The 25,438-nt window shown below is 38.5% G+C and overlaps 1 protein-coding gene across 5 annotated transcripts in view; it reads left to right on the top strand.

The window, feature by feature from the left end:
• NTN4 (netrin 4) overlaps positions 1-25,438 on the top strand; it is a 130,345-nt gene that overhangs the window by 21,663 nt on the left and 83,244 nt on the right. The window lies entirely within an intron of this gene.

Raw genomic sequence — 25,438 nt, 5'->3', positions numbered from 1 at the left:
TGCTCCTTGGAAAGAAAGCTATGACAAACCTAGATACCATATTAAAAAAGCAGAGCCGTCACTTTGCCAACAAAGGTCCCTATAGTCAAAGCTATGGTTCTTCTAGTAGTCATGCATGGATATGAGAGGTGGACCATAAAGAAGGCTGAGTGCTGAAGAACTGATGTTTTCGAATTATGGTGCTAGAGAAGACTCTTGAGAGTCCCTTGGACTCCAAGGAGATCAAATCAGTCAATCCTAAAGGAAATCAACCCTGAATATTCATTGGAAGGACTGATGGTGAAGTTGAAGCTCCAGTACTTTGGCCACCTAATGGGAAGAGCCGACTCACTGGAAAAGACCCTGATGCTGGGAAAGATTGAAGGCCAAAGGAGAAGGAGGTGCCAGAGGATAAGATGGTTAGATAGCATCACTGACTCAGTGGACATGAACTTGAGCAAACTCCAGGAGATAGTGGCTGACAGAAGAGCCTGGTATGCTACAGCCCATGGGGTTGCAAAGAGTTGGATACCACTTAGCTCAAACCATTGTAATAATTATGATAATCCAAATCAACTTTAGCAATAAATCCTAAATGAGAATTTTTTAAAAATTTGGCAGGCTTAGATGCTACATTTGTAAATTGAATCAGCGTGAGAAAGAGTAAAATATGGGTCATATAAATGTGTTCTATAAATTCTAAGTACTATATAAATGCTAATTATTATTAATAATATAATTTAACTGTATCATTAGTGAAGTCTGCTCTAGGCCAGTTCAGTCAGTCAATCAGCAAATATTTGGATGCCCATTGTGTGTCTAGCCCTATCCCAGGCTCTAGGGATACAGTAGTAAACAAAAATAAAGCCCAAGTAACTGACTTTACAAATAAATTTTTAGAACACAAGTCACTTGCAAATTCAGGACATCCTGTACTAACATTGGTTAACTGTCAAAGTTTTTCAAGAGCATCAAGGGTCTACATTTCTTTCTTAATTTGGACAGGTATTTAGTTTAGAGAACACATGTGTCTTAGTCATTTTATAGTAAATAAAGTGAGTATAAAGAATTATATACTTTTTATTAAAGCAGTAGCCCAGTCATCTTCACAAAATAGAGTAGAAGGAGTTAGACTGAGAGAAAAATGGACACATCACATGTACAAAGAACGTTTCATGTCTCTTCATTCCATATTTAGTTCTACATATCTATTGTGACGCTACAAATTCTTTTAAAACTATATTATGAATGTCAAGTACAAGATAAGGAACTACGTTTTTAAAGATATTTTTAGATGGCAAAGTTATGTTAAGACACAAGTATGAGCTTAAAGTAAAACTTCTTATCAAAACTGAAAAGTATCTGCCTACACCTTGTTGATATTTCAGACTCAAGGAGGAATTTTCAAGTGATTCTAGTAAGAGGTTGCTCTGTAGTAAACTCAGAGTGAGTGAGCAAAGTTCAGTTCCTGGCCCTGGCCTGGATTCTCTATTTGGACTTGCCTTAATGCTTTGGTTAAGATTAGATACTCTTCATGACTTTGTTGGTTTGTCGCTAAAATTAATGGTCTTTTAAAACAATATGCTTGAAAAAGTCTCTCTTGAAGTCCTTTTCAAGTTAGGGAATTATGTTCAAAAGATTATCAATTTGAAATACTATCACCAGAACAGGTGGAAAATACCTGTTTTCCAAGAACTTTATGAAATATGTACCAGCTTCATGGGCCAGGAGTTCAGTGATGTATTATTTCTGCTCCTTTTTAGTTCTCCTTTTTTAAAACAAGCCCACTTGAGAAAGCATTTGGCTACTTCTGGGTGGCCCAGCAGGTGCTGTAAGTATAACCAGAAGGATGTTTACTTGTGGAGCTGGCCCCTGGTACTTTCATCCTCAAAGGCCATTTTAATCTCCTGGTCAGTTTCCAACCAGTCACCTTCATCACTTCAGCTACTTCTGGAGACAGGGGGAACCAATTTGTTCATATGTAGTTACTGAATATTTAGACTGCTGCCACCTCTCCCAACCCACCTTTGTTACCTTAGCTTTACCTGCCAGCTTTCCTATCGGTTTCATTGGCACATAACCAGAAATATTATTTTCTCAAGAACTAAATAATACAATGACAGATATATCATTGGAATGCTATGGAAATATGTAGATAATATCAACATTCTATTAATATACATGAGTGACTTTCCTTTCCTTCCCCACCTCCCAAAATAATGACGTTACTGCAGTCTTGCCTCCCTATTTGACCATGATTGTAGGTGAGTGCTCAGGAGGCCACATAAACAATATTCTCATAGTGAATTCACTTTAATACCACTGTCTCCAGTCATCAACTCCATTTCTTCCCAAATAGCTGTATTGACACACTCTAGGTCTTTTAAATAAATCTGTATATTTCTGGGCGAGGGCAGGCACAGTTCTTGAGGCACTAGCCTACTGTGTTCCCCCTTTGCCTGTAATAAAGCTGTTCTTTCCTTCTACAAAAAGAAAGACAATAATACAAAAAGAAAAAAAAAACCTATGAAGATTCCTTAGGTTACAGAAAAACCTTTGAAATGCATTTGGACTGAAAAAGAATTGGGAAAAAAAATGTCCAGCAGTAGAGCTTAGAATTTGTTTGAAATCTTAGAGGGGAATATGTGAGGAAAAGAGTATCATTGGTAGCTTACATATGTAAATTAAACAGAGGTCTTTTGCTACCTAGCCAGAGTGGTAGTAAATGGTCTAAAAACTATGTGATATGAGACACTGTCAATATTTTACCTAGAGAATGAAAGTGAAGTTGGTGGCTGCCCTTAAGTATCTGAAGGACTTCCTGTTGAAGATAAAATAGACTTATTTTGTATAGCTCCAAGATCAGTATTAGAAGTTACAGAGGACAGATTCTAGCTTAACACAAGGGAACTTTTTGATAATTAGAATCATTAAAAATAAAGCATGCTTCCCAATGAGGCTGTGGGATCTAGTAGAGAATGGATGGGTATTAGCCATTCTAGAGGAACTTCCAGCATTGAGAAAGTCGATTAAATGGCCTTATGTGCCCTTCTGATTTAAAAATATATATATGTTTTGAGCTGTTTCCTAACACCATTTTTAAAAAATGAATTTTTTTTAATTGATGGAAAATTGCTTTACAATGTTGTGTTGTTTTCTGCCATACAACAATGTGAATCCATCCTAATTATATATATATATCTCCTCCCTTTTGAGCCTCCATCCCCTTCCCCCATCTCACCCCTCTAGGTCATCTAACATCACTTTTGACAGAGCTCACTCAATTTTCAAGAATTATGGAATAACTGAAATCCTATGTATGATTGATTTTTCTTATTCAATTCTGTATCCAGAGTACCTAGCACAGTGCCTGATACAAAGTACTCCTCGGTAAATAATGATTGAATGAATAAGTAAGTGCTTCTTCTATAAAAAGCTTAATGTCACATAGACCTGGGATTTTATCTTATTTAATCACGGCTCAGTCATCACTCAGAAATGACACTGCTGATAAGAGTCACAATTAGGATTTATATTAGCCAAGCTTAAAATCCATCCAGGTTGGAAATGTCTTTTTCTTACCTAAAGTATGAGAAACATTTTTAGAAACTGAAAGTGAAAGTGTTAGTCGCTCAGTCGTGTCCAACTCTTTGCGACCCTGTGGACTTTAACCCACCAGGTTTCTCTGTCCATGGAATTCCCAAGGCAAGAATACTGGAATGGGTAGCTATTCCTTTCTTCAGGGTATCTTCCTGACCCATGGATCAAACTGGGGTCTCCTGCATTGGCAGGCAGATTCTTTACTGTCTGAGCCACCAGGAAATGAGATTTAATTTACTTCTCTTTGGAGGTCAGAATTTCTTTTATGGGCTTTCCTGTTCTATAAGCTCAATGGCTTAAACATCCTGAAAATTGTGTACTTCTGGTTCTTCTCTGTAAATCTCTACTCTGGAGCAGAAGCAAATTTACACTAATTTTATAGTATTTATTATTTTCTGTCTTTACAAAACTTATAAATTAGGGATACCAGTCTTTCAGTTGAACTGCTTGTACTTCACTATATGTAGGTAAAAGTAGAGAAATTTTTTTTTTATCTTTAAGCCAGTTTACTGGCTTTTATTTCTGCAAATGTATCCTATTTCAGTTCTCAGCTGTCTTCCTTAATTAATCTCTTGCAACTAGTCATTGTATGTCAGACTAGAACTTAATGGGAAAAAGGTATATAAGATTCATCTCTACTGGGAAAACTTCATTGTGGCGATCAACAGCTATCAAGATCTCCTGCAGGTGAAGGAAAAAGTGGCCATATGCTGTCTATTACCACAGTAATAGCAAATATTTGTCTGTGGCTTCGGGAAACCCAGGGAGTCCCTTTGAAGTCTATTTGTTTGGTAGCCAGGATCTCCCCACCAGAGTAACAGTGTTTAAAGTTTGATATATGTTTTAAACCCTAAGCAGGATATTTTGGTTGCTCCTGATTAAGTCTCTTGAATGAGAAGTTGAAAGCACATTCTAGCAAAGGTTTGCATTATGGAAAACCTCCAATAGGGACACAGATGTTGAACAAGAAAGCTAGTTTCAAAGTCAAACTAATTGCTGACTGTGGTTTTCTATGGTAGCCAGTTAGGGAAAGTGTTTTTTTTTTAACTTATAGGGATATATGAATTTTTATAAGGAAGATTAATTGAGGGGATAAACAAAGAGGAATAAAATTTTTAAAGCCTTTAACATGAAAAAATGGCTTAAAATTTTTGCTACAATGGACAATTTTACTGGCATTTGGTCCTGTTAGTGTTTAAGAGTTGTCTTACTCTTAAAGAGGAGGATGTATTTATAGAAATGTAGGTATAGTAGACTTAAAGAATTCTTCTGGATGTTAATAACTGAGCGTTCATGGTTTATCTTTTTTAAATGTGGCTATGTTTTTCAAGTACACTGGAGATCCAAGGATGCCTCTTAGGTCACTTCATTTAAAGGGATATCTCAATTACTGTGATGAAGGAAAATTCACTTTTGCCATATGCACAATCTACATTCTGTGTTAAAGTACTTGATATTACAATTAAGCAGAGAAGGCAGTGGCACCCCACTCCAGTACTCTTGCCTAGAAAATCCCATGGATGGAGAAGCCTGGTGGGCTACAGTTCATGGGGTAGCTAAAAGTTGGACACAACTGAGCGACTTCACTTTCACGCTTTGGAGAAGGAAATGGCAACCCACTCCAGTGTTCTTGCCTGGAAAATCCCAGGGGCAGGGGAGCCTGGTGGGCTGCCGTCTGTGAGGTCACACAGAGTCAGACATGACTGAAGCGACTTAGCAGCAGCAGCAGCAGCAGCATTACATTTAAGTGACTGAGGAGGCATAGAAGGCTGTAAATAGCTTTGTTCTGATCATGCCAAATGATAGCAGGGCCAAAGTGAAATCCTAGAAACTGTTAATTCAGTAAGTGAAATAGCAACCCAGAGCTATTGTAATACCATCTACTTTGAAAAAGAAAGTATCTGCAACGCTATGGTTTCTGCTTCTTAAATACTGAGTATACCTCCAAATACAACAAATTATAGAAAGCAATTTCATCTGCAACTTTCATTTGCTCAAGGGAAAATCTCAAGTAGAATCCTCTATATTTTAGGGAGAGAATGGGATATGGGTAAGGAAGAAATAAGAAAGAAAGAATAATTACATTTAAGTCTTAAATCATATAGGCTTTCCTTTTGTCTTGCTTCTGACACTCCAGAAGTTACATCTTGTGTCTGTGTATGTGCTAAGTCACTTCAGTTGTGTTTGACTCTTTGTGACCCTATGGACTGTAACCCATCAGGCTCCTCTGTCCATGGAATTCTCCAGGCAGTAATACTGGAGAGGGTTGCCATGTCCTCCTCCAGGGGATCTTCCTGACCCAGGGATCAAACCTGCATCTCTTGCATCTCCTGCATTGACAGGGAGGTTCTTTACCACTAGTACCACCTGGGAAGCCCCACAGCATCTTAGAAATTAGCAATTTGAAATGGAGTTTCTGCTTGGGAAGATTTAGCTGCTGTAGGAATTACCTTCCTACATTAAAAAACTAGAAAACCAGGAAAAAAATATGCGGTACAATTATTTCAGACATTGGCCAACAGGCAGCATAAAACTGATCTCTGAGAGGGGAAACAAAACATGGCAAGCCCTGTGACTGTCCAGGTTACTGATGGGGCATTTCTAAGGCATGGTGAAGGGGAACCTGAAGTCCAGTGATCTTACTGACTTCAGGAGATCAGTGCTCAAGGAGGCCAAGACAGCTATAATTTGTGAGGAAGAACCCTGAAGAACAGGAAGCTGCATGGAGAAGTCCAGAGATCTGTCCACAGGTCCCCTCAAATCTTCGGCTGAATACTGAGATGCTTCTGTGTGAACTAAAACTCTATGAGAGTAGAGAAAGAACCAGTAGAATATAGAGGCTAGCTGCACAATTCCTAGCATTCACATAGGGCTGAGAATAGTTTATGGTCCTACCATCCAAAGTGGAAAGACCTCATAATCGGGAAGAGTTCTCAGATAGCCTTAATAGTGGGGCTAAAATTAGCTTGAGAATAAAGACTAGACTGGATTCACCATAACAAAAATTAAAATAAACCTTAAAAAGATTGGGCTTCCCTGGTGGCTTAGAGAGTAGATAATCTGCATGCAATTCAGGAGACCCAGGTTTGATCCCTGGGTTGGGAAGATACCCTGAAAAAGGGAAAGACTACCCACTCTAGTATTCTTGCCTGGAGAATTCCATGGAGAGAGGAGTCTGGCGGGCTACAGTCACAGGGTCGCAAAGAGTCGGACATGACTGAGCAACTAACACTTTTCATTTTTAAAAAGATTAAATTGACCACAAGTAAACTGACTGCAGAGCAAAGTCTAACCATTCTTAGAAAAGTACATCAAAATCCAGCAACCAACAGCATAATGTTTACAATGTCTAACGTTCAATCAAAATGAACAAACTTGGGCTTCCCAGGTGGCTCATTGGTAAAGAATCCCCCTGTCAATGCAGGAGACATGGGTTCACTTCCTGATCTAGGAAGACCCGCCATGCTGCAGACCAACTCAGCCCCTGCGCCACAGCGACTGAACCCACTTGCTGCAACTACTGAAGCCCTCACGCCCTAGAGTCCATCCTCTGCAACAAGAGAAGCCTCTGCAATGAGGAGCCTGCACCCGACTAGAAAGTAGGCCCTGCTCACTGCAAGTAGAGAAAAGCCTGTGCAGCAATGAAGACACAGGACAGCCAAAAATAAATAAAATCAACAAACATGACACACTGCTGCTATAAGGACCTACTGTATAGCACGGGGAACTCTTCTCAATACTCTGTAATGACCCATATGGGAAAAGAATCTAAAAAAGAGTATAAGTGAAGTCGCTCAGTTGTGTCTGACTCTTTGCAACCTATGGACTGTAGCCTACCAGGCTCCTCTGTCCATGGAATTTTCTGGGCAAGAGTACTAGTGTGGGTTGCCATTTCCTTCTTCAGGGGACCTTCCTAACCCAGGGATTGAACCTGGATCTCCCGCACTGCAGGCAGACATTTTACCCTCTGAGCCACCAGGGAAGCCCCCCCCCACCCCCCCCCCAAAAAAGAGTAAAGAGTATATGTATATGTATAACTGATTCACTTTGCTGTACAGCAGAAAGTAGCACAACATTGTAAATAAACTATACTCCAATAAAAAGTTTTTTTTATATAAAAAAATTTAACAATCGTGAGAAAATAACTCCTGACTAGAAGAAAAATCAGTTAATAGAAACACACCCAGAAATGACACAGCTGATAGAATGAGCAGACAGAGGCATTAAAGCAGCTATTATAAATATAGTCTGTATGTTTTGAGACACTGAATACAGAAAACACCTTGAATACAGAGATAGAAGATATAAAGAAGATCCAAATGGAGCTTCTAATGATGAAAAATGCAATATATGAAATGGAAATATACTATAAAGGATTAACAGTAGAGTAGATAGTGCAGAAGAAAAGACTGGTGAACCCGAGAGCATAGCAGTGAAAACTATAAATTAATGAAGCACAGAGAAAAAAGAGAATTGAATGAAAAGAGTGTTAGTGAACTGTGTGACAGTATTGAGGTGATCTACATTCATATAGCTGGTGTCTAAAAGGAGAAGCAGGAACTTCCATGGTGGTCCAGTGGTTAAGCCTGTGCTTCCACTGCATGGGGCCTGGGTTCAACCCCTGGTTGGGGATCTATCCTGCATGACATGTGTGGTATGACTAAACAATTTAATGAATAGATAATATTTTTTAAACAGGAGAAGCAGAGGACCAAAAAAAAATTTTTTAAGGAATAACAGGCAAATCTTTTCTAACTTGATGGGAACTATAAATCCACAGATCTAAGAATATCAGTAAACTTCAAGCAAAAGAAACATAAAGAAAACTGTATACCAAAGTTATCAAGGTGATGCAATAAAGAAAAGGTAGTATTTTCAACAAGCAGTGCTGGAGTAATTGGATATCCACCTGCAAAAAAGAAGGAGAAGGAGAAAGAAACAAAAAGGAAAAAGAGAACACAACTTAGTTCTTAACACATAGTTCACACCATAGAAAAAATTAACCTGAAATGGACTGCATGCCTAAATGTAAGAGCTAAAACTATAAAACTTCTAGAAGAAAACATAGGAGAAAATATTTATAAGCTTGAGTTACACAAAAATTTCTTAGGTGGGACACAAAAAACACAAATCATAAAATGAAAATATTGATAATTCAATTTCATTCAGTTCAGTTCAGTCGCTCAGTTGTGTCCCACTCTTCGCAACCCCATGGACTGCAGCACGCCAGGCCTCCCTGTCCATCACCAACTCCTGGAGTTTACTCAAATTCATGTCCATTGAGTCAGTGATGCCATCCAACCATCTCATCCTCTGTTATCCCCTTCTCCTCCCACCTTCAATCTTTCCCAGCATCAGGGTCTTTTCAAATGAGTCAGTTCTTTGCATCAGGTGGCCAAAGTATTGGAGTTTCAGCTTCAACACCAGACCTTCCAATGAACACCCAGGACTGATCTCCTTTAGGATGGACTGGTTGGATCTCCTTGCAGTCCAAAGGACTCTCAAGAGTCTTCTTCAACACCACAGTTCAATTTCATAAAATAAAAAATTCTTGCTTTTAAGATGCTATTAAGAAAATGAAGAGACAAACCACAGACTGGGAAAAAATACATGCCAGTAATATATCTGAATATGCTTGCATGCATGCTCAGTCATGTCTGACTGTTTGTGACCCCATGCACTGTAGCCCGCCAGTCTACTTTGTCCATGGGATTTCCCAGGCAAGAATACTGCAGTGGGTTGCCATATCCTTCTCAAGGGGATCTTCCCCACCCAAGGATCGAACCGCGTATCCTGCATTGGCAGGTGGATTCTTTACCACATATATCTTATATATCAGAATTTATAAAGAACTCAAGTCTACAAGAAGGAAAACAACAAGAATAAAAATTGTCAAGAGCTTGGAAAAGATACTTCACCAAAGACAATGTATATCAAATAAACACATGAAATAATGCCCAACACCATTAGTAAGCAGGGAAATATACATTAAAACCACAGTGAGAGACTATTCATATTCACTATCAAGGCTAAAGTTAAGAAGACTGACAATACCAAGTGTTGGTGAGAATGTGTAGCTACTAAAAGTTTCATCATACATTGCTAGGAGAAATGGAAAATAGTATAATTACCTTAGAAGACAGACTTGCAGTTCCCAATAAAATTAAACACACTCTTATCACACCACCTAGAAATTCCTCTTTTAAATACCCAGGAAAAATGAGTTAGGTTCTCACAATGACTTCTGTGTGAATGTCATAGCACTTTTATTCATAATAGCCAAAATCTGTAAACAACCGAAATATCTATCAACTGATTAATGAATAAACAAACTGCCAAAATTCTTCAGTCACTTCTTTTTTGCTTCCACTTCTTTGTCCCTTATTCTTTCTTGAAATTTTTATAAACCATCCCTTATTCCATCTAGGCTCTCAAAAGTCTTCTGTCAGTCAGCCACCTTTTTTTTTTTTTTTTTTTCCTTAGTCTTCTTTCTTGCCTCCTGTATTCAGCTCACCACTAATAGCTAATTTTCTTTATTTGCATTCTCACTTCCTTTGGCTTCTAGGAAAATGAATTTTTAGTATTTTCCTACATTACTCACTGACCCTTCTTTTGTATTATTTCTGGTTCATTTCCTTTCTTCTGCCTTTAACTAAGAGTGGCTCCTAAAGCTTAGCCTTTAGTTCTTAGTTTTTGTTCTAATATTCTTTTTTTTTTTTTTTTTTTGCCTCTTATCTATGGGTTGTCTGCCCTACCCTTTCCCCACTGCCTTCACCATGGTTCAGACGCGTTTCTTTGCCAGATTTATTCTTCTGTAGAGAAGTTCTGGAGAAGGCAATGGCAACTCACTCCAGTACTCTTGCCTGGAAAATCCCATGGATGGAGGAGCGTGATAGGCTGCAGTCCATGGGGATGCTAGGAGTTGGACACAACTGAGGGACTTCACTTTCACTTTTCACTTTCATGCATTGGGGAAGGAAATGGCAACCCACTCCAGTATTCTTGCCTGGAGAATCCCAGGAACGGGGGAGCCTGGTGGGCTGCCGTCTATGGGGTCACACAGAGTTGGACACTACTGAAGCAACGCAGCAGCAGCAGCAGCGAAGCTCCAATTATGTCTCTCCCTTGGTCACCTACTTAAGACTTTTAATTATTCTATAACCAAACATAGTTTGTTGTAATAGTAATAACATTGAACTTGGAATCCAACAACCTGGGTTCAAATACTGGCTCTGCCACTTCTAGCTAGGTGAATTTGGACATGTCAACTAACACCTCAATTTCTATGTCTGAAAAATGGCAATGAATAATACCAACCATAGGTTTACTGCAAGGATGAAATGAAGTAAATAAAGGTGAAAGCAGTGTGTGACATGTGAATTATTATTAAGCATGAGTATCATCTTTCCAAAAATATGTGTTAACTCTCGGGACCCTGGTAGCTCAAAAGGTAAATAAATGCCTACAATGCAGGAGATCCGTGTTTGATCCCTAGGTTGGGAAGGTCCCCTGGAGAAGGAAATGGTTATCCACTCCAGTATTCTTGCCTGGAGAATTCCATGGGAAGCAGTGCCTGGCAGGCTACAGTCCATGGTGTCACAAAGAGTCGGACATGACTGAGCGACTTATATGTGGCAAGCATCGGCTATATACTGGTGGAGAAGTAAACAAGGCCCTCTGCACTCTGGGGCTCACAGTCTAGAGAGGAATATAAGCAGTTAAAATAGACACAGTAGTGTGAAGTCTGCAAGAAATAACGGTGCTTGAAGTAGCATATGAGAACATCTCATCTAAACTTACAGTGGAGAGGAATGGTGAAGAAAGACATCTAAGATGATACCTAAAAGATAGGTAATGAGTTGGCCAAGGAAGGAAGAGGAGTCAAGCAGTGGGTGACAGTGGCAAAAAAAAATGTAAAAAGGATTCCAGGCAGTGAAATATTATGGGCCAAATCTGGAAAGGGGAAGGGAGAGAGACCATGGAACTCTCTAGGAACAGAAAGGAGTCCAATATGATTGGAGTATACAAAACTGAGTACAAAGAGGGAGCAAGAGTTGGAGGGACAGGCAGTGAAAGCAGAGAGGTCATGCATGCAATTTCCAGCATAGGTGAGGCAAACAGAAGGCATTGATGACCTGAGATGAGGCAGAGGGTATTCCAGACTGTAGACTGACCATGTTGCCAGGAAACAGAAGGGAAAGACTGGGAGGTTACTCAGGTTGACACACAGCCCTCATCTGCAGGGCCTGTCATGAATCCTAGCCACTGGGCTGCTCAGTCCCAAAGAAGGTAGATTGGCAAAAACAAGGCAGGTCTCTAATACAAAGCTGTTCACCAATCAATTTTATTTATAAAGAGCAGTGATTTTTCAAAATGTTTCTATGTCTGATATCTTTAAAAAAAATCTTCCCTGCATCCCTGTGAGCCAAACAAGTATTGTTACTTTTATGAAGGGTACCGTTAGTCATATCCATTAATAAAAAGGTGGCACAGTTAGTCCCATCCATTATGAGGATGACAAGTGGAAAGTGGGATAAATCATATATAAAATTCTCCTTAATCCTGCATTTTAAATTTAACTTTAATTCAGGAATGGCTGGCTGCCAAACAAGTATAAAGTGGGATATATTGGAAAACTCATGAGATTAGAATCAGGAAACTGGGTGCTAGTTTTAGCTTGGTCACAAACCTGTTTACTGACCTTTGGTAAATCACTTTAAGCAGTCTGCACCTCAGTTTGCTCTAGTCAGACTAGATCATCAGTTGCTGAGGACTCTCCTGACACTCAGATCCCAAGACTCCAACTACTGAGGGCAGAGGAAAAGCCAGCATTCCAAATGTATTGGAGAATGCTTTAAAATTTATTTTTAGCCCCAGTCTTTATTTTTATTTTGATCTTCTGTCTTGTTTCGTGTTTCTCCTTGCAGTTCTGTCATTTCCCTTCCCCGTGAAGATATTTAAGAAGCTGCCTTTTCATCATTTTAAAACTGTAAATATGTCCTTGAAACATGCAAAGAGCCTTTTGTGTACTTACAAATCGAGGTTATTATCGTACAAGTAAGTCACTTGAGTGCACTGCATTCCTCAGCTTGCTCCACTGAGAGGTTTATTAGGTTATATTGTCCTATCTTAGAAGAACTAGTTGAGTAGATAAAACTCTCCCACTTTAAAAGGTGGGCTATCTGATGAAACAGGGTGCTTAATACTCCAGAGTGTAAGCAAAAGGATTTTGGCACGGCCCAAAGACAGACACACTTCTCTAAGACAAATAGGTGCTCCACTTAAAGTGGCACAGTCAAGGACAAATGTTCTAAAATTAACCCAACCAGCTGCTCTGCCACAGACGCCCACCTGTTAATTATGCTGTCTGCTCCTTGTCCAGCCTTCTCTCCCCTTGAAACCAGAACTCCACTCACTGCAACCCTTAAGAGGCCTGAAACTTCACATACTTTCCCAAAGATTACCTACCCAGGACAACAGAGAGCTGGTTTCAAAAATATATTAGGGTACAGGTACTCAAAGAATCTTTCAGCTTTCCATCTTAGATTCCTAAAATGTCAGCTTACATGATGCCAGCAACTAGTTTCAGAAGCCAGGTGACATAAAGCCTTCCTTGTTTGTGTGGTGACAATACAAAACTAGAGTGTGTGAATCCCACTAAATTTTAGGAACTTTTTAAGTAGGAGAGTTTGCTTGAGGAACAGTAGAAATGAAGACAGATGTATTAGTTTCTATGTTTAGATCTTAAGGTGTGTCATCAACCTAACAATAAACAGAACAGTTGTCAATGTGTAGTAATGAGATTCAAATGAATTAACCAGATGCTATTTGTAAAGAACTAGTAAACATGAAAGAAACAACTTGAAGCAAACACATGAAAAAAATGACTTGAAACGCATGAAACAAACACTTTATAATGCAGCTGGAAATATCTCTCACTATAGATGTCATTCTGTACAGTTGGGAAGAAGTGTGATTATTTTTCTAATATATAAAGTTAGTTTTTACAGTTGAGGTGTTTTATCTTTTTATTAAATTATGTTAGGGAAAAGTACCAAGGATTCCCTTTCTAAATGTATTGTCATTCTTGCAGTTGATGTAAACTTATTACTGAAAATACATTATTCAAATTTGGCACTCAGAAAGTATTTTAATATTGATTATAGTAAATCCTCTTTTTAATAAGGTAAAAATTTTAAGTAGTGTAAGACTAACAAACAACTAAGATATTTTTAAGATGATAAATTTATTTGTGAACATGTGCTTAGAAAGCAATGGCACCCCACTCCAGTACTCTTGCCTGGAGAATCCCATGGACAGAGGAGCCTGGTGGGCTGCAGTCCATGGGTTTGCTAAGAGTCAGACATGACTGAGTGACTTCACTTTCACTTTTCATTTTCATGCATTGGAGAAGGAAATGGTAACCCACTCCAGTGTTCTTGCCTGGAAAATCCCAGGGACGGGGGAGCCTGGTGGGCTGCCGTCTATGGGGTCGCACAGAGTCGGACATGACTGAAGTGACTTAGCAGCAGCAGCAGCATGTGCTTAGTATGTTCTTTTATGAATAAAATTCACATTATATAAATAAAATTTTTTATATCTATATTATTATTCTTAAATCAGAAAATTTAAGCCTGTCTTAACATGATCCAAATTAACACATTCTTTCAATAGTATTATTAATCTATCAGACAGTATTAGATGGGAATACAAAGATGCATCAAAGCATGATATAAACTTAAAAATATAAAGTAGAAGATTATAATGTCACATACACTGTAAAGAATGTTATAATGAGGATTTTCCTGTCTATTAAAATATACAAATTACCAAAACAGAATAACTGAATAAACTTACAAAGTTCAGATGCTTATGTTTTCAGTTATTCTTTGTATTTCTTAGTTTGATATGCCCAATAAAAAAACAAGTTTTTCAAGCCTTTTTATCTACTAAATGTTCTAAGTGTGCATCCTACACTTCTAAAATTTCAATATATAATTTCCATGATAGCTTTATACAAAACTAAGGACTTAGTTCAATTATCATTTTTTAAATTATATTTTATGCAGTTAAACTCTCTTGGTTCTTTAGACTTCAGCTCACAGCTAAGATGCAATGACAAGAATCAGACTAATCCTGCTGCCTGAAACAACTAAAAAATGGACAAAATATATGAAACAAATGTTTTCAGGTATTAGACATCAAGTAGCAGATCCCTGATGGTATTGGACATCCCAGTGATCCCTGAAGAGAGCAGTAGCAAATGAGGTGAACTCTATGATTGCCCTAGCTTATTGCCTAGAGTTTCCAGTCTGGGGCACAAGGAGGAGGAACTGAGGAGAAGCCTAATAGATTTCCTGAATTAAAGAGCTGAAAATCTGAGAAGACCAAGGAGGCTAGAATTTGCAGAGTGGAGCACCAGAAAAAACAATAGCAAAAACGGCTGTACTGGGGGAGACTTCCAGGGATCTACAAATGGTCCCCCTCAAGTCTTCAGCAGAGTACCAATCAACACATGTGTTTAAGAAACCTACTTGAGGCCAGAGAAAGAACCACCTTAAAGAACAGAGGGAACAAATCCTTAGAGATCACATAGGACCAGGAATAGTCAGCCACAGTGGAAAACTTTATAATTCAACCTTGTAATGCATCAGTAGAATAATTAGAAGGGTATTGCCTGAGTGAAAGGACAGAACTAGCCTGATACTAAAAAATGCAGTGGTCCCACCTAACAAAACTTAAAAGCTATTTAAACTTCAAGCTATTTCCAAGTAGTTGCACCCCAGAAAAGAGCTCAAGAATAATAAAAAAAAAAGAATCCCAGCCGTCAATAAGGTAAAATTCACAATGTCTTGCAGCCAATGAAGCCATGCAAAAAAGCAGGAAAATACAACCTATGATGAGTAGAAAAGTAAACCGAAACAGATCCAGAAGTGACACAAATAAATGATAGGGGTAGTGGTCATAGACATTAATGCCATTATAACTATATTCCTCATGTTTAAGAATGTAGAGAAAAGACTGACCATGTTAAGTGGAGCATGGAAAATATGGCAGAAATCCCAATTCAACATCCACTGTTGAAAAACACAATGTCTCAGATGAAAAATACATGGAATGGGATTAGTAGGTTAGACACTACAGATAAGTAGATTTGTGAAGTCCATACATAGCAGTAGCAATGGTCCAATATGAAACGCAGGGAGAAAAAAGGCAGATAAATAAATAAATTATCAGTTTAAATAAATAAATCAGTGAGCTGTGAAACAACTTCAAAAAGCAGAAAAATAAATAATCAGCAATTAAAAAAAATAAATCAGTGAGCTGAATAAGTTGGTATCCATGAAGGAGAGGAGAGGAACAGAAAACAATTTAAGGAATAATGGATGAAATTTTTCCAGATTTGATAGTACTATAAATCCATAGATCCAACAAACCTTAAACAAACAAGTATAACAAACCTTGAAGTGAAGTGAAGTGAAGTCACGCAGTCATGTCCAACTCTTTGTGACCCCATGGACCCCACCAGGGTCCTCAGTCCATGGGATTTTCCAGGCATGAATACTACAGTGGGTTGCCATTTCCTTCTCCAGGGGATCTTCCTGACCCAGGGACTGAACCTGGGTCTCCCACATTGTAGGCAGACGCATTAGTGTCTGAGCTACCAGGGAAGCGGCCTTAGACACATGAAATGGAAGAAACCTGCCCCAGGGCACATCATAATCAAATAGTTTAACGATGAATAGCAAAGAGAAAAACTTAAAACCAGCCAGAGGGGGACAAAAAATAACACATGTACAAAAGAACAAATAACAAGAATGGCAACTTTTGTACAGAAACAATATAAGCCAAAAGATAGTTAAGCAGAATCCTGAAAGTATTGACAGGAAAAAAAAAAAAAAAAAAGTTAAGCTAGACTTCTATACCCAGCAAAAATATCTTTCAAAAATGAAGAAGAAAGAGACTTTTTCAGGCATGAAAAGGCAACCAGCAGACCTGCATTACAGGAAATTTTAAAAAGAAATCCTTCAGGCAGAAGGATATCTAGATCTATGTAAAGGAATGAAGGTCATCCAAAAGGGAAAATAGGTGGCTACATGTAAAATACTTTTTTCTTATTTTTAAAATCTCTTTAAAAGATAATTGACTTTTTAGAGGAAAAGTATTAACTATATGTGGTGGAGATTATAATATATATAGAAATCAGATACATGACCACAGTGACACAGGTTCAGGGGAGGAAAGGGAGTACACCAGTATGTTTCTTATACTGTTTGTGAGGTAGTAAATATTACTTAAAGACAGACTGTGCTAAGTTAAAGATGTATACTATAAACCCTAAGGCAATTACTATTTTTTAAAAAAGAGTTATAACGAATAAAAATGGAAATATAAAGGACCCTAAAATGTTCAATCTAATGGAAAATAGAAAAAGAAGGGGGACAGAATATAAAGCAAAAACCAAGATGGTAGATTAAACACAAGTGTATCATATTACATTTAAAAGGCTTAAACGCTCCAATTAAAGGCAGAGATTATGAGATTGAATAAAAATTTTTAAAAGACACAATCATGGTGCTTATAAGAAATCCATTTTTTAAATATTAAGATATAAATAATTTAAAGGGAGAAGAGTGGAAAAAGATAAGTGCTGAGACTAATCAAAAGCTTCTGATAGTGGCTATAATGTTATCAGACAAAGTAAATTTCAGATCAAAGAATATTGCCAGTGATAAGCAGGGACATTTCATACTGATTAAGGAGCCAGTTCATCAAGAAAACAACCCTAAATGTTTATGCATCTAATAAAAAGGCTTCAAAATGAATGTAGCAAAAATTGCAAGAAGGAATCGATAAACTGATCATTATAGTTGGAGATTTTCAACAACTTTCTCACTGAAATTGATATAATAAGTAGAGAAAATCATGATATAACAAGTAGGGAAAAGAATATAGATGATTTGAATTATATTATCAACCAACTTGATGTAATTAACATTTATGTAACACTTCACCAACAACAGTAGAATATAAATCTTTTCAAGGGCATTTATCAAGATAAATCATATACTGGGTCATAAGACAGGTGCCAAGAAATATAAAAATTTCAAATCATACAAAGTTTATTCTCTGATCACAAAGGAATTACTTAGAAATCAATAATAGGAAGGTATCTTGGAAATCCCTAAATATTTGGAAATTACACATTTTTGAATAACCCATGGGTCAAAGAAGACATAGACGGGAAAATTATAAAGCATTTCTGCTGAATTATAAATGAAAATACAGCATAGAAAAATTTATGAGCTACAACTAAAGAAGCACTTAGGGGAAAAGGTCTCAAAACAATGATCTACAGTTCTATCAAGAAACTAGTAAAAGAAGATGAAACCCAAAGGAAGCAGAAGAAAGTAATAAAGATAAAAGCAAAAATAAGGGGATTCCCTGGTGGTTCAGTGGTAAAGTATCCACCTGCCAATGCAGAAGGTATGGGTTGGATCCCTGATCTGGAAAGATCCCACATGCCTTGAAGCAACTAAGCCCAAGCGCCACAACTGTTGAGCCTGTGTTCTAGAGCCTGGGAGCCACAACTACTAAGCGCATGTGCTGCAGCTCCTGAAACCTGCTCATCCTAGAGCCCATGCTTCACAGCAAGGGAAGCCACAGCCACTAAAGGGCAGCCCCCGCTCGCCACAACTAGAGATAAGCCCGAGCAGCAATGAAGCCCCAGCACAGCCAAAAATAGATTTAAAAAAATTTTTTTTAACAAAAACGAAATAGAAAAATAGAGAAAATCATTGAAACCAAAAGCTCTTTTGAGAACATGAAGCTATCTAGGTTTTCAAAAACCATTAAATAACAATTGCAGTTATGATCCTGAAGCTTCTATTTTTGGTAAATAAAAAAAACTAGACCAGAAACCATGGGAAGTATCTAGTATTTGTATGTGTTTGGGTCCTTGCTCATGCCTGCCTGATTTGTTTTCTGAAGAACATGAAAGATCTTGTGTGCTACTGAAGGGAAAGAATCTATGAAATCACTTGAAATGTACTACCTATATTTTTACATAGGTATTTATACAAATATGTGTGTTCGCATACTCCTCATCAGGAGTGCAGAACTTGTGGTAAGACCATCTTGCTTTCTTTATTTTTCTAAACCCTATTCCCTACTTGGCTTCTCCTTTTAAAAAAATGCTATTTGGAGAAATCAGTCATTCATTTATTCATTATTATGAAATGCTACAATTTGCCAAAGACTATGGGACATGCTGGGGGACACAGCTGTTAACCAGACAAACAAGATCCTTGCCCACTGAGCAGAGTCTAATGTGAGATACAGACAAGCAAATAAGCAATAACAATGTACTAGTGTAAAAATGCCATCATGGAAAGAGCAAGTGCCAGAGGAGTCCATGGAACGGGTAATCAGCTTGGACCGGAAATATTCCTCAAACTAGCAGCTAAAAAGTTTTTTTTTTTTTTAATGTGATAACTGAGTTTCTTGAAGTATTATGATTCTACACAGGCAGTACAATTTTAGGTATAAAACAGTATGTGAATTATAAGTTTAAAATGGAAAGAATTCCTTGACTATTATATACCTAATATTACTCTACTACTTGTTTTCTCCACACTGTGTTGGTACTCTGCTGAAATTTCTGAGTATAAATAGAATGCTATGTAAATATATAGAATGCCATTTTTAAACTAATTCTCAGTATTATTTTTTGTAAGTATTCTAGAAAAGAAAGAACACGTAGGTGAGTCTAACCTGCTCAGAAGTTTTTAAAGATCTCTTTGTTTTAGTAGGGCAGAGCCTAAGCCAAGAATCCAGACCCTTAGGCAAAGCTTGAGGCATTCCAGGCTTAGAAAGTGAGGCAAGACTGAGAAATGTGAAGATTCCAAAGATTAGGTAAGAAAGGGTACATAATTCATTCAAGAAGCTCAGATAGGTTTTGAAACTATAACTCTTGATTTTCGCATTTGGAAATGTGTCAAGATATTATTATAAACTCCCATATTCTAGCTATAACATTGTACTTTGTAATTAGTTATGCTGAAAAGCTGGAAACAATTTAGATGCCTAATGATAGCAGCCTGGCTGAATAAATTATGTCATATTCACACAATGGAATGCTAAGCAGGTTTTTAAATTATGTGGCAGTGATTCTCAAATGTTATTGTGCTTCAAAACTGCCTGGAAGGCTTGTTGAAACACAGATTGCTGGGCTCCATCTCCAGAGTTTTTGATTTGTCAATCTGGTGTAGGGCCCAAGAATTTGCATTTTGAACAAGTTCCCAGGTTGTTACTGATGATACTGGTCGAGGAGGGCACACTTTGAGAACAACTGATGTAGAGTTATTTTTAATGATTTAAAAGAATATTCACAAAGTTTTGCAAAGTTGAACCAAAGTTTTTACATTATACTCTGTATGTATACATATAGAAGTTCAGATGGAAAAATATTATCAAGCTGGCTTCCCTGGTTGTCTTCCACGTGGATCAAATTGTAGGTTTTTAATGTTTCTACACTTTGAGTGACAGATTTTCCTGTAGTGAGCATAGTACACTAAAACAGAATCAAATTTCTTAGTTAAAAAGATGAGATCATGAGTGGTCGCTCTGTTGTGTCAACTCTTTGTAACCCCATGGACTGTAACTGGCCAGGCTCCTTTGTCCATGGAATGCTCCAGGCAAAAATACTGGAGTGGGTAGCCATTCCCTTCTCAAGGGGATCTTCCCAACCCAGGGATTGAACCAGGGTCTCCTGCATTGCAGACAGACTCTTTACCATCTGAGTCACCTGGGAAGCCTAAGATCATGAAGTCCTGGCCAATAGCACTAACAAGATGGAAACATCAAAATGGGCTGGATCCTCATCCCCCTCTGGCTTTTTAATGATGTCTTTTTAGGAGTGCATCTTCAGAAGCAATCACAGACAGAGGAACAGCAATGGCCCCTGTGTACATCCAGTTCCTGATGGGAACAAAGACACGAGAGGCTGATATTATATGGAGAGCTTTTACACTTTTTCTTCCTTCATTTTAGTAGTGCCATACAGGCTTCTTCTGTGGGTGTTTGAAGAAAAACTGGGTGGGACCCAGAAGGCGACCTGCCAGAAGTGTGAAGCATCTGGATTGGCACACTCTTTGTTTCCTGGTGCAGGGTAGATCCATTTCCCAGGGTATCAGATTAAGGCGTCTCCTTTCTAGAAAAAAAGATTTCATGGTTTAAATTCCCGTTCACTTTTGTGTCTGTGGCACTCTGCTGTCTCCTTTCCAGCACGCAGCCTCAGGGGTCACAATGCCCGTTCCCTGCTGATATCAGCGTGCCAACTGTGGTGTCATGCACACCAAGCACAGAGCCACCATTCAGCTTCCACAGTCTGGGTTCAGGAAGCAAAAGAGCCTCTGAGTTCCTACAGACCTTGACAGATCTTCCTGTAGTCTTGCATGTGCTGAACAATTCTCACGGGGAGGGAGAGAGAGGGAACTAGGGTAAATGTCAAGGGTGAAAATGTGCCAGGAGCAGAGAGAGCAAACAGTTGCCACCAATGTTCAGGAAAAGGATGGGTGGGTGACAGTGTAGTATGCAAAGACTTTTCAATGGAACACAATTACTTAGCATTGGTTACCCTTTTCCATGTCCTTGCACCACTGGTTAATAAATTGGGAGGTAGCCACATCACTGATCTTATTTAGAGCAAGAGTTCTTCACAATTGTCTAACATAATGCCAGTGTTTGAGAGTCATATGGAAAATAAACCCTATGTAAATCTCACAATGAAGTCACTGTTTTTTAAATTTTTTTTTAATGATTGGAAATATAAAATCATGTTCTGTTTAGTCTGTTGTTCAAAGAAAAAGACATTCATTCTTTTAAAAAAATATTTATTTACTTGGCTGAGCCTGGTCTTAGTTGCGGCACATGTTGTGGCATGCAAGAACTTCAGCTGCGATATGTGGGATCCTATTCCCTGATCAGGAAGGGAACCCAGGCCCCATGCACTGGGAGCACGTCTTACCCACTGGACCCCTAGGGAAGTCTCAAAAGACATTAGTTTTATATTGACTTTCAAATAGGTGACATATTATTTGTTGGAAAATTTTAGTTGATAATGTGTTGCTTTCTGCCACCTTACATGTGAATGTAGGGGGCAGACTATTGTTTAAGACACAGCTTTCTTAAATTTTGCAAGTTCAAAATTAGCTACATACTGGTTAATAATTCATTATTTATAACTATTGCTTTAATATAACTTACCTCTTCCCTTCTGGTGCTGTGACATGAATTCAGTATATGAATTTGTTTACAACCCTATAGAAGGAAGTTATTTGAAATTCTCACCTGTTATTTGAATGCTGAGAACAATGTTATAATTAATCAATTCATTTACCAAAAATGTATTGAATAACAGGCCTGTTCTGTGCCAGGCACTGTCCTGAGATACATCAGTGACTCCCCTCAAGAAGTTCACATTTCTGGGGAACTGGAATTCCCTGGCAGTCCAGTGGTTAAGACTCCACGCTGCCACTGCAGGGGGCATGGGTTTGATCCCTGGTCAGGGAACTAAAATTCTGTATGTCTTGTGGCACAGCCAAAAAAAAAAAAAATAGAAGTTTATATTCTATATTGAAAAGACTACTAGTAAAACATTAAACAACTACAACTATAATGTGCAGGTAGTAATAGCACTAAGATAAAAAATAAAGCAGGGCCATTATAAGGACTTTGTATTTTATTCTGAGAGAAATGGGAGGTCTTTGGGTGGGTGTGGATTTAAGCAAGGAACATGGTCCAATTTCTGTTAATGAAGAATCACTCTGGCTGCTGGATAGAGAAGCAGCTAGAGGAGGCCTAGTGTCCATTGAATTAACACCTTGCCTTAAGTTATATTTCACTGAGGACAGTTCTGTACCAGTAGACCTGGAAATCTGATCCTACACAGTAGAGTCTTGTCTTTTCCTACTCTCCATGCAAAATTGATTTGTAAAATGAAATTTTTCTATCCAAAGTATTCCTTAAAGAAAAAATTTTTCCCTGGAAAGTCACTTCTACATACATTCTCTCTAAATGGGAGTTTATCCAAAGCTTACTTTTTAATAATTTATTTCATACTACAGTCAGCTCTCTGTATCCACAGGCTTCATATCTGTGGGTTTGGAGGACCAACTAAGGGATTTGAGCATTTGCAAAATTTGGTATTGGGGCAGGGGCAGTGCTGGAACCAGTCCTCCTGAATACCAAGGGATGGCTGTATGTGGTTATCAAAATATTTCTGGTTTTTTGTAAATAAGGTTTTGACATTTTTTTTTTAAGCCAAGAGATGCTTAAGAATTTTTCAGAGGAGCTTCGTGTTTCTTACTATACAAATCATGAGATTGATTGAGGTTTTGTCTGTTTTGTTTAATTGCATGATGAGGTGTAACTCATCATGAGTGTTGAAGCAACTCAGGCATGAGTATTGCCTTCCTTCTAATAATGCTTCGTGTCACATTATATTTATATTCACTAGTTTCAACAGGCAGTGATTTCCTTCTCCACCAGTCTCTACTCCAAAGTAACAGTCCACTAGAGAATTTTACACCACTTCACCCCAAGGCCCATGTTATTACCCCCATATAAGGTATAGACTCCTTCACATGCCCTTCTGAGCCTTCCTCCCTCTGGTTTTCCTCCCTCCCTCCTAACACCTTAAATTGCCTATAGAATCTATCTATAACATAAACAATAAAAAAGTCATTACTTAATTATACCTTGCTTTTCACCAAAAGTGTTGTTAACTAACTCAATCAGGTTTATTACTTACTGCATTGGATTTAAATGCTGCTGCTGCTGCTAAGTCACTTCAGTCGTGTCCAACTCTGTGAGACCCCATAGACGGCAGCCTACCAGGGTCCTCCGTCCCTGGGATTCTCCAGGCAAGAACACTGGAGTGCGTTGCCGTTTCCTAATCCAATGCATGAAAGTGAAAATGAAAGTGAAGTCCCTCAGTCGTGTCTGACTGCTAGTGATCCCATGGACTGCAGCCTATCAGGCTCCCCCGTCCATGGGATTTTCCAGGCAAGAGTTCTGGAGTGGGTTGCCATTGCCATCTCTGGATTTAAATGACTTTTGACTAATTTCAGAAATCAGATCCATTCTCAAAGGGTTGTATATTTACTGCCAGTAAAAATATTGTGGCTTCCCTGATGGCTTAGCCGGTAAAGAGTCTGCCTGCAATGAGGGGAGACCTGGGTTTGATTCCTGGGTTGGGAAGATCCCTTGGAGAAAGAAATGGCAACCCACTCCAGTATTCTTGCTTGGAAAATCCCATGGACAGAGGAGCCTGGAAGGCTACAATCCATGAAATCATAGAGAGTCAGACATAACTGAGTGACTTCACTTTCTGACTTCCCTTGTAGCTCAGATGGTAAAGCATCTGCCTGCAATGCAGGAGACCTGAGTTCAATCCCTGGGTTGGGAAGATTCCCTGGAAAAGGAAATGGCAGCTCACTCCAATATTCTTGCCTGGAGAATTCCATGCACAGAGGAGCCTGGTGGGCTATAGTCCATGGGGTGGCAGAGTTGGACATGACTGAGTGACTAACACACAAACATATTCCAAATATATGCCACAGGCTTGCCAGGCAGATCCGGAAAAGGAGGACCAAAAATATTTCTAGTGGAAGTGGCCTCAGTTAATAACTGATGAGCCTTTGAAAGGGTCATACCTCATTTAGAAATACAAGTGCCTGGATCTTTATTATTTTGCAGTCTCTCCCAAACCGGTCTTCTTGCTTCTGTTCTTTACTCTTTGTAATCCACCCTCCTCACAAAAGTAAGAGGAAGTTCCCTTTTTAATTATTTTATTTTATTTCCCAATAAAACTTTATTTATAAGAACAGGCAATGAGAAGGATTCCCAAGCCCCACCTACTTTAAAAAAAATTTTTTTTATTTTTACTTTATTTTGCTTTACAATACTGTATTGGTTTTGCCATACATTGACATGAATCAGCCACGGGTGTACATGAGTTCCCAATCCTGAACCCCCCTCCCACCTCCCACCCCATATCATCTCTCTGGATCATCCCCGTGCACCAGCCCCAAGCATCCTGTATCCTGTATCAAACATAGACTGGCGATTCGTTTCTTACATGATAGTATACATGTTTCAGTGCCATTCTCCCAAATCATCCCACCCTCTCCCTCTCCCACAGAGTCCAAAAGTCCATTCTATACATCTGTGTCTCTTTTGCTGTCTCACATACAGGGTTATCATTACCATCTTTCTAAATTCCATATATATGTGTTAGTATACTGTATCAGTGTTTTTCTTTCTGGCCTACTTCACTCTGTATAATAGGCTCCAGTTTCATCCACCTCAGTAGAACTGATTCAAATGTATTCTTTTTAATGGCTGAGTAATACTCCATTGTGTATATGTACCACAGCTTTCTTATCCATTCATCTGCTGATGGACGTCTGCTGGGCATACACACCAAGGAAACCAGAATTGAAAGAGACACGTGTACCCCAATGTTCATCACAGCACTGTTTATAATAGTTCCCTTTTTTAAAAATGCAAATCAGATAACATCACTTCTCTGCCTATTACCTTCCAGTGGCTTCCCACTACAGTTAGAATGATTCTACCATGGCCTTTAAAGGGCGCTCTATTCATAATCTGTCATATAAGGGCTCTGTCCTCCTCTCCAAACACTGTCCCCTTGTCCCCTGGACTCTGGTCACACTGATCTTGTTGTTCTTCCTTGAATAAGCCACGCTTGATTCTACTTAAAGGTCTTTAAACTGGCTGTTCCTTTTGCCTGGAAGGCTCTTCTCCCAAGATCTTTGTATGGCTGCCTTTATCC

This window comes from Capra hircus, chromosome 5 (assembly GCF_001704415.2).
Source record: "Capra hircus breed San Clemente chromosome 5, ASM170441v1, whole genome shotgun sequence".
In the NCBI taxonomy this organism is placed as follows: domain Eukaryota; kingdom Metazoa; phylum Chordata; class Mammalia; order Artiodactyla; family Bovidae; genus Capra; species Capra hircus.
The sequence above is the reverse complement of the archived record's forward strand: the minus strand, read 5'-3'. Positions and strand labels throughout refer to the sequence as shown.